The 10,537-nt window shown below is 41.2% G+C and overlaps 1 long non-coding RNA gene across 1 annotated transcript; it reads right to left on the reverse strand.

Moving 5' to 3' along the window:
• Nucleotides 1-6,743: 6,743 nt before the first annotated feature.
• LOC147754021 (uncharacterized) lies at nucleotides 6,744-10,174 on the reverse strand. The gene is made up of 3 exons (XR_015315256.1): nucleotides 10,053-10,174; nucleotides 9,763-9,820; nucleotides 6,744-8,472 (listed from the first exon to the last, which is right to left on the reverse strand). It is a non-coding gene; the product is annotated as an uncharacterized LOC147754021 (long non-coding RNA).
• Between the last annotated feature and the right edge of the window lie 363 nt (nucleotides 10,175-10,537).

Genomic DNA, 10,537 nt, shown 5'->3' on the forward strand with positions numbered 1-10,537 from the left:
TGGTGACCGCTCTATCGCAGTTCTTATGATTCTTGGAAAAATATTTTATCACACTGCCAAAACCATTGTGAGGTGGGATCCGAACGTAATCTAACCGCTAAGGATGCGTGGCCAAAGCAGCAAACTATGAGGCAAATTATTAATTATTATACAACGTTAAAATTCTAAATAGTAAGCAATATAATTAACTTAAATTATATACTTAGTTGAACACGAAATAACTTAAAATCCTCGTGATAGTCATTAGCAGCTTCAGTATCTTTGTGGACCGCAATCACTGTTCAATATTGGTTCTGCTCGTTTCTTTAGCAGATTATTCAATCTAAGGTGAATAGGCAGACGATTCGTAGTCTGCCGCTCTACTCAAGGTAGTTTTTCCAACTATAAGTCCTTTCCGAACATGACAACTAAGTCTTGCATAATCAAGTGGCCCTGTTCGACTATTTGTAATGACGACGTAATTCGATCAGGTTCCCTGCGAATCATGTGTATTCGTTGATAATAACAGAACAGGGTGTTTCCGAGGAATAAAATAAATTGAATTACTTGTATTAAGTGATATGAGGCCCCTTATTTACGTCACGTTCACTCTTTACTGTTACGGTAGAATAAAATGAATATACGCGTTCAAATATATAGTAAAAAAGTCAGATGAAAAAAATAGGTTATATCTTGCACTTAAAAAAATGAATAAATTGCTTAAACACCGCATCAGAGTCCTCGTAAAAAATCTTTTGTATATATAATCGTGTTAATGAAGGTAGTTTCCTCAAGTGAATATATTGCCAAGGTTGGACCTATTTTAAGGTGACACTAGCCAACATTGGACGCGGTCTAACTCGGTGGCTGAAGTGGATCGGATAATTTCTTGCTGATTGTTACAGAACCTCTCAACCGGTCCATTTAGATTAGAACCCAGCTTGCCACTGACCATGTCCGTTCTACTCTCAAATTCAACTCTGTCCGCATAGTGCGCAGATATCGTCGCCACCAAGGTGATTTAAGGTTGCTGGAAGGACAGAAGGATATATCATGTACATTCCATTAACAGGGACTAGCAGCCAAGTGACGCCGAACGGAGATATCGGCTTGCGGTCTTTCTATAAAAAGCATAAAAGGATATCAAAGCAATAAGATCAGGTCTTTATGATCAGGTCTTTTTAGACGCGGTGGCTGCGAGGGCGTGCCAGAAGTCAGCTCACTTTTAAGTATTGTATAAGCTTACCGTTAAGTAAGAATAGGCACTAATGAAAGAGACATGTTTCAAGATAGACCTTGCTTCAACCCTTAGGTTTGTAAGTAGTAGCAAGTGTAAATTCGTAGCTAAAACATTTTTCTGTCTTGTCACCACTCTTGGTCTGTTAGACAAGTCACGTCCATATCACGTACAGGTGCGTAGCCTACGATTAAACTATGATTTTACGTTAGCAACCCGATTGTTACTAAGCCAGTTGTTGGAAGGTGTTAACGTGATGGCGGGGAAAATAACATGTTTGTCTGTTAAACTAAGGGACAAGTCGTGTTTGGATCCGAATTCAGACATAGACACATTTAGTTTCGTGCTGGGGCCACCCGTCTGAAATAATGCCTAGCGGTTGAGATACTGGACATGAAAAATAACAACAACAACAATATAATAGTGGTCAAAACATTGCTTAAGTTGACATAAGTAGAAACAGAAACTTGAAAACGAACGGATATTAATATTATGCCTTAACGTTTCAGCTTGGCTGCAACGCCCATTTTGATTCTAACATTGAGCACTCACTGCCATCATTGCTAGAATATGCCTATTATTACAACACACAAACAAATGCACAGATGAAAACAAAAACTTCCATTTTTAAGTTAATAGGCTATACGTCAGATAAGCTGGGCATATAAACGCGACCTCAAACCAATAGCTTGCTTTGTATCCCCTAACTTGTAATTAAATACATCGTTCATTTCCTACGGAGTAGGCTCCTTGCTTGCAGCTGGTCCTTTTTTAAGGTTCTTTCTAGGAAGAGATTAGTTTTCGAAAGTGGACTTGAAGGATCGTTGCGTCTTTGAAGATCACTGGGAGATTTTTGGGGATCGAGATAATTTTATCCCGTAACATGCAGCTGTAGTATATGTTAAATTATGGATTCGTCAATCCGTATCCGTCATCTTGTAGCCTAGGCAGCTTCAGTGAGGTACGCATTTCTTGTCGTTCGATTTTAGACGAGTGAGATTGATGGGATATCGATACACGAGTAGCCCGCAGCGTTCTAGTTACCGCGTCCTGGCGCGTATTTTCTACATAGTCCCTTTGGATTTAGAAGACTCGTATTTAGTTGGGTAGTGTGCGAAAATAAAGACCTCAATATTGGCATGCTATATTAACTGACAGTGGCTGACTCAGTCAGTTTAGGCTAGACCCATATTCATTAAATGCGAACGTACTTTTTTTATGTTACACAATTGCTATGTTTGAAAGACATACAAAACGAATGAGAAAAGAGTCGGATTAGTGCTTGAACATATTCATTAAAGTCTCATTGTCTTGCCGTAAGATGTATGTATATTATAGCGGCCATATTTTCTGTGCCCTTTGGGTTATTAACTGGGAGGTTCTATGGAAAAAGAAGTTAGTTAAGTCTCTTGAGAATCGCTGATCTATTCAGCACGTTTATACAACAGCCGAATGTTGACGTGGGTAAGTTAGTTCTTGTCTCCTCTCGACTGCAGTCAGTGTTAACACATAATTACGAAAAGTATTACGCGCACGTCTATCAAAACCAATTAAGTACATAATTAACGTCAGAACAGCTTTGGTGAATACCCTTCCGACAGCTTTCAACTAATCTATCGTAGAGCAGAGTAACACTCCTTGCGTTTTTACAACAATTGCTTTTTCTACATTACACATGTCGTTTCATGCATAGCAAATGCTACATGGCTATGTATGCTTTAAGCCATGTTTTGAGCTAGATTTTTGTTTAGTTGAGAAAATATCTACCGGTTTGACCGACATCATTTGGATGATACTTGCCAAAGGGGTCGAAAGATACGAATGCACTGAAGATTTGCTTCTAGTTTACTCCCCGCTCGCCGTTTGAAACTCCGTTCGTTGTTAGTGAATCTAATTGACGTCCTCTAGCCTGCGTTCACTCTCGTCGATCGAAGGCGTTCGTGACAGAAGTTTGCAATCGTGTAACTAGGATGCATGTTGAATAAAAACAGTGAATGACCTTTCCATAAATAAAAAAAGGTGACGGTATTGTAATATAACTCCTTTTATCATTTTGGATAACATTGTGGATGTTCTAAGACTACAGTTTCGGGATTAAATCAAAATTTCTATTGCGTATATTGAATTATAGGTAATTGACTGTGCAGCTATAATGGAACAGCGTAACTTGAACTATATACCTTGTGCCTTGGTTAAATTAACAAGGCAGGAAACTGTTCTTACCTTTTAAAGATATCGCTGGCATTCAGCAACCCTGTAAATATGATGTGAGGTCGTTTAGTATCAAAGAGTACGTGAAAAAATTTAAGCTTGGGCTTCAAAATCGCGCCGTTTTTAAACGGTGAGGCCCTTTGCGGCGATTTTTCATCGTTCAGATGTACTGTGCTTCTTGCGGCTGGGCACAATCTACTTAGGTACCGCCATTCGGACCTTAAACAGGCAAGCGGCAGAAAGCCATGGACAATCGGAAAATACGAGTAAATTTTGAATGCGTACTCCATATTAGAATTCCCGTGTAAACCTTGTGCTCGGTGAATGGCCCACCATTCGTAGAAAAAAACTTTCCAGGAAGGAAATGTTTTCCCTCCTAGATCCCTGTAAATTAGTTTTCGGAAGATCAACGAAGTGTTGAAACCAATGGCAAAAAGCCGATCTATCTATAAAGTTCAGTGTGTGTAAAGATAACGTTCGTGTGTAACCATTGCGTTTATTGATAAAACGAAAAAAAATTGACAAGTGTATGAGACTTGTAATGAAAAATATATTCTCGTTTAGAATAGTTTCCGTCATATCAGTGGGTGGACGCATAGGCTCGGCAAGACATCACTTTAAAATAAATGTATAGCTATAAAGATTTAGATGTTTATCTTGACCCAGTGGAAGTACTTGTTATTCCCTAGAGCTTTCTGAGTCATTACGTCAGTTTACTGATAACAATTAAGAGATATACTGAATGAACTCCGCATTGAACAGCCGAGATTAGTAAGCAAAGATAAACTAGTTTTATTGCACGACAACGCTAGAATACACAGCGCAAAAATTACGGCGGCAAACGTGCACCAGTTACAGTTGAAGACTGTCATCCACCAGATATTTCTGTTTCGGATGACAATTTCTCCTTTGGCTACTGCTTAACTGGGAAATTGTCCAAGTCTCAACATGACATCGAGACTGCTTTTTGATACTTCATAGGCTCAGGTATTCCCTACTTCTGTAGAAGCAGAGTAATTAAATTATTATTCAAACGGCAGAGGGGCGTAGAAAACCATAATAATGGATACTTCGATATAAAGGAATATAATATTCTAAAAGTTTGAAAAATTGGGTTCGTTATTTCGCATTTCATATGGACCAGGCGTATATATAATGTTTGTCAAAGGTCTATATAATCATTATTATATTAATTAAAATATAAATAAAATAAAGTACGTGAATGTGGAAATTTGAAATTAAATTGCCTTAACGTTTTAAGGCAAGCTTTAAGCGAAGCTCATTTAGCCCATCGATACTAGAACAGATCTGTCTATATCCTAGCCAAACCTATTTATATGACGCCGAGAGTTGCATATTTTTAACCTAAAACAGCTATTCAATCTGGTAGCGTATTCTGGAGAACAACTCTGAAAATGATCTAATATTTGTTGGATATCACGAAAACGATTAATTATTTTGGATAAACTAGTTCGCCACTTTTTTCGCCATTTGCTCAACGTTTCCTATTTTGCTCGTTATGCAGGCGTCCGTGGTCAGTGCGGTACGCCGCGACGAAATGGGCGAGATGGTCTTAAGGCGCGCGTTTTGTGACGACGACGTCGACGGAACCACGAAATAACTTGACAGGGCAGAAATTCGAAAAAAGAATGGATGGAGCGGCGAAACTCTTGAATCAAAAACGACGAGCCCCTCTTTGAGAAACCCCTGCCAGGAGCTAGATGACTGGCTGGCTGGCTGGAGCGTGGTTCACAAAACGGGCAACTCTTTTTGGGCAGCAGCACTTACTCCACGCTACCACGCCCAGTTGCCCGTCGACTTGCCGCCTCCGTGATTACAACGGCAGTACAGCGACTTTCACATCAGCAGGAACACTGGCACAAGCGGCGGCAGCACTGGAAGCTTGGCGGTGGTGATAGTGGAGATGGTTTCGGTCATGGCAGTGGCTGGGGGTTTGGAGTTATAGCAGTACAAGAAGAAAGACTTTGCTACGGGACCGTTGCCACAAGGACCTTCGAACCTTTTCGTCGCTGTCATCCCCTTCTATAACCTTTTTTAACGCACTCTCCAAAGCCTCCGCGCAAAGCCCGTCGTACGCGCCGCAATTCCGACCCTTACACCAGCGATCCCCCAGCTTTCGTGTTAACGATTTCCGATGATTGCACTGCTGCAAGTCGAGTCGAGACAACGATGCGAGCCGCCGTTCTGTTGTTGCCATAGTCGTCGGTGTTTGGCTACGAGCAGCCCGCAGCATGCCGTTCCGCCTCATAAGCTTGCCCTCACAGGGGTAATCCAAAGACAACAGAAGAGCGCGAATCGGAGAACTGAACGACGACGTTGACGGCAATGAGCGTAGCGTAACCCCTTTCGGGCACAGAAGAAGCTTAAAGATGTAGATCGTGAACAATCTTATCCCAGTCAGGGCAAACGTCCGAAGTCCATCTTGCGGCCCAAGAGCGCAATTTCGCTGCCCCGCCAGATAAAGCAAGTTGGAGGCTCGGCTGAATGAACGAATGGGAGAAAGACGATTTTCCGAAGTTGCTTTCCACACAGCGAACCAGAGAAACAACTTGGAGATCAAGCAAAAAAAGGCTAGACACTTTGCGACTAAGCGTATGTAGTCCATTTCAGCTTGGAACGACGTTAATATCGTTTTTAAATACTTAATCTTTGATCCTTCATTTCGTCTTTCCACGAAGCTATTTAGGCAGTGCTTTTTTGGTTGCGCGGGCACAAGTAGAATTAGTGTTGGGTTGAATGAACCATAGATTAATTGGTCCTGAATCGCAGCACCGTACCCTTTCAGTTGATAACACCTTATCCTCATGTGCAATAATGACGTTTGCATATTTGAAAGGAACAGCTGTCAGCTTGTTTGAAATCTGTCCTATTTGTAAATTAACCTGAAGATATAATTTCTCAGGATATAGAAGATTTGATAGATTATATCGAAGTGTAATATTAAGACTGAAGCAGACGTTAAATGCTCTCTACCACTGCACAAAAATATTTAATGTAAATTTGTCGATAAAATGTTGAAATTACTTTATTTCGATGATAATGATCCAAAGAGGGATTCTTTAGTCGAACGTCAAGCGATTTCAATTAAACATTTCATTAATTTATGGGAATTCTTATAACTTGATATTGGAAATAAACAAACGATTTACATCAAAGGCGTACTCAAAACCTAAAATATAATGAATTCCTAGCGAATATTGTGGTCCGAGGAGCTACCTGACCTGACCAAGTATTGCATCGAAGCTTACATAAACAACTAATAATTACAGATAAAATACTGTAGATACCCAAAACATCGCTATCTGATTTTATTTTTCATTTCTTTTTTATGGAAGCTCTACTACGTAAGATTAGCATACGATTCCTTAAAGGCCACAATGTCTATCGGCCAAATTGCCGATAAGTGAAGTGTCGATCGAAATCTCCAATGGAGGAACCCTTTGATGAAGATGGATAAGGTAGCATCTTCGTCAAAGCCATTTCCTTTGTTATACTTTATTTCTATAAGAAATCTGCTCAGTTTTTTTTACGATCTTAGATTAAACTGCCATTGACCTCTGTCTGGGCCAAGTCATTACTGCCACACTGCGATAGATTTCCAGTGTCCTCGGGTCCTTAACAAGCCTTCAAACAATTTGTCCGCTCAATGACGCAACTTTTCTACTCCTTCTTTACGATTTATTCCTCTCCGTCTGTATATCGTGCTGTGAGTATTTTTCCTAGCCATTTGTTTTTATTGATCATAACCCTTCGCATATAGTTACTTGATGCTTACGTGGTTAAGGCTTGGCCTCTATTAAAACGAATGAATATTGAGGCTGTTGAGTGTCAGAGCGCTCCAGGGCGAGAGTAGGCCAAGAACAAAAAAAATCAATACTATAAGCAACTATTTTTAGCTAGAAAAAAAGTTTATGACTAATTATACATATAGCAATGTCTAGAACTTTCAGGCACTATTTTACCTCGGGATATATTCTTATAATACTCGCGCGCCTTTCGATCCAGCACTTCGTACAAAGGTTCAAGTTCTTTCTCGTCTTTCTGGCCTGCGGTGGCGGTAGTACTTGTCGTAGCCGTTGTCGTCGTCGTGATGGTCGTGGTAAGGTATGAGGACGACGACGAGGATAAACATGGTCAAGTGTAAAGCTTAACCAGTGAGCGGAAGTAGGCCCGTTATTCGCACTCGATCGGATGTCGAAGTTCCAAAATTTCGTTTTCCTTAAATATTTCGTCGCCGCGTCTGTCCTTATTTGAAGACGGCCGCGGTGGCAACGGCAGAAATGGTAGTAGCAGCAGTATTAGCTTCTGCTTACGGCTCGGCTAGTACCGCTACTAGACTCTAGTTCTATGGGCTTCATTTTATTCCGTATCGCTATTACTGCTGTGGTCCGAACAGTAGCGTACGGCTTTTTCTTACCCCCGTTTCTCTAGCAATTATATCTTCCTGTTGACTGCTATTCACTCTTTTTTTCTTCTTCGTCTCAGCGGACAAGGAGATAGCCTGCCTGGCGTGCTGGCTCCGTGTATCGCCTATCCCGATGTTTCCCACGCCATCACCGCCACTCACTTTCCAACAGCAGCACTATCGATATTACAGGTGTTGCTAGGAGTTCCCACTCCCACCTCTCCCCGATCTCGAACGACCCGCCGGTGTTACCCGCCGCTAATGTTATTGATGACTCCTTCCATGTCTGGCGGCCGTGTTTCAGCACAACGACGACGAGTTCTTTCTTGCCTTTCTCTTGCGACAGCGGTTGTTTCTGGTCGATTCGACTTACGCACGACACAGCACCTTAGACACGCGCGCTGCCATCGCCGCCACTCCACGCTTCGCGTCCCTGTTTCCCAGCTCCTTTCTCCCAACTTCCTTTTTCTGCTCAAGCCGGAGCTTTTGCTTTAGCCGCGTCTACGACAGGTGGTGCCATGCTGGATCTTATCCACCTGAAGATCTTATCCATTTGAATTTACCGCTTCTGGTCGGTCGCTTCCCACAACTTTGGTGGTGGTGGTGGTAAATAGAGCTGCTGCTCGCGTCAAAAGAGGCACAGGGTGAGACCGCACGAGAAACATGCAACTTTTAAATAGGTGGAGAGGTAGGCAAGTTAGGAGGAGGAAATAGGAAAATACCTGCATACAACCACCGACTAACGAGTCCATTACGGCATCTGGCAACATCATCAGCAAATATGACGTAGCAAAAAGATGATGTGCATGAGCATACAACATCGTCAGCGCAAGATTATCGGCTAGGCTGGGTCCAAACCCAAGTAGTTGTTTCGCGTACACAGTTATGAGCAGCCGAAAGTTTTTTAGCTAACAACTGAGTGGTTATCAAGATAAATATCATTCTTTTATGAACTTCTGTCATGATCTACGAAGCTGTGCCGAAGCGGTGGAGGTGCTAACTGAATTAATTTCAGAACGCTGCAAGTTAGCCCAGAAAACGAACACTTTTTTGTTATTGTTTAGTGAAAATTTTACCAATATCGAAAGCAATAAGGAGTCGTACACAGCAAATAATGACCGATTTCAACAGCCCCATTAGGTCCTGCTATTTAGTCTTGTTGTAGATAGAGAGGCAATAGTAGGTATCTGCCATCTGATGGAGCGTCTGACGGCATAAAACTCGAAACATAGGAGGTGTATGGCAGAAAACGAAATAGTGGGTATGGTGAATAGAAGGTGATGGTATTGATGGTTTGCTGGCCTATGTGACAAGATATCGCTCGCAGGCAAAGTTCGAGATACGACGGAAAGACAATACTGGGTGACAAACAAGCATCCTGGGAATCCGTCTCGTTGTTCGAACTATCTGGAAAATTTTCTTGTGATGACTTTGTGAGCGTAGCGAATTTTTGCACAACTGTATGGGTTCGTACTTTTATTTTTAATAAAAGCTAATCTTAGTCTGCTCGAATATGCCAAACTATGAGCGCTATGGGCTTATACGATACGCTGCTAAGGGCTACATCGATAAAAAAGAAAGTCGAAGGGACAGAATCAAATTAAACGCTTACTATATAAAAATGTAACTATTTCTTAGAAGAATTAAAATACTTCCTTTGGTTGTTAAACCTATAAGCATTGCTTAATTGAGAAACACTTCGTTTAATAGCACACACGCTGTTATAAAAATGACCTAATTTCGAATATCGATGGATTCTGCTGTTTATATATTCGGAACACTTTTCTACCATCTGAGCTAAATGGGAACGGGTAGCGTTTGTCTCCCTAAGCAAATCTTTTGCCTGAGATACGAAATACACATGTGTTAAAATAATATAAATGGTGTAGTATACTTCTCTTTTACTAACCTCTATTCAGCTTTTCTCAGAAGTTTTACGTGTCTCCGGGCTGCTCCAATGGCTAGCACTGCAAAGCTCACAATCGTAGTCCAAATGGTTATTAATAATACCTTTACTTGCGGTCGATGCCTTCCAGCTAGAGCTTCGTATTCTTGCTACATGTGCTTGCGATTCTGACAGTGATTCTATGCAAAAAAGCAGACAAGATCACGGACAAAGGCGCACTGACGTAGCGTAACCTCACCGCAGTGAGTGCCAACTGCGGCTCCTTCTACTGACTCCTACATTCAAGCACTGACCTATTTGTTCAGAGCGGTCGAGTAATTTCCTGTTTTACGAGGTCGACTCCAAACGAGGCGTCGACAGTGTCTTGAATAGACAGCGTCGTGCCGACTCGTCATCCGTGTTTATAAAATGTAAACTTTTACATGACCTGTAACGTTAACAAGAGGTATGAATCTAGCAGCTGGTGTTTCTTCTGAACGTATTTCGTTGTGTCAATTCAATGCACGTCAATACAATATACGTCAAGGTTTACATGGTTATATTTAAAGACAGTAGAGAGCTGAAAATGAACAGTAATATGTAGGGCAAGGCTATGTCTAAAATATGCTTTAATGCTTTTTAATAGTAAACTTCAATCGGATAAACAGTGTGCAAAGTTAACTATATTATTAAGCTCGTACCCTTGACACATGTTGAAATGTGGCTCTAATTATAAAATCGGGCAAACCAACATCCATACTTAGGAAAACAGAGAAAATTTTAAGCCTATCGAACTAAT

The sequence above is a fragment of the Varroa jacobsoni genome, unplaced genomic scaffold, assembly GCF_002532875.2.
Source record: "Varroa jacobsoni isolate VJ856 unplaced genomic scaffold, vjacob_1.0 scaffold_16, whole genome shotgun sequence".
Taxonomy (NCBI): Eukaryota; Metazoa; Arthropoda; class Arachnida; order Mesostigmata; family Varroidae; genus Varroa; species Varroa jacobsoni.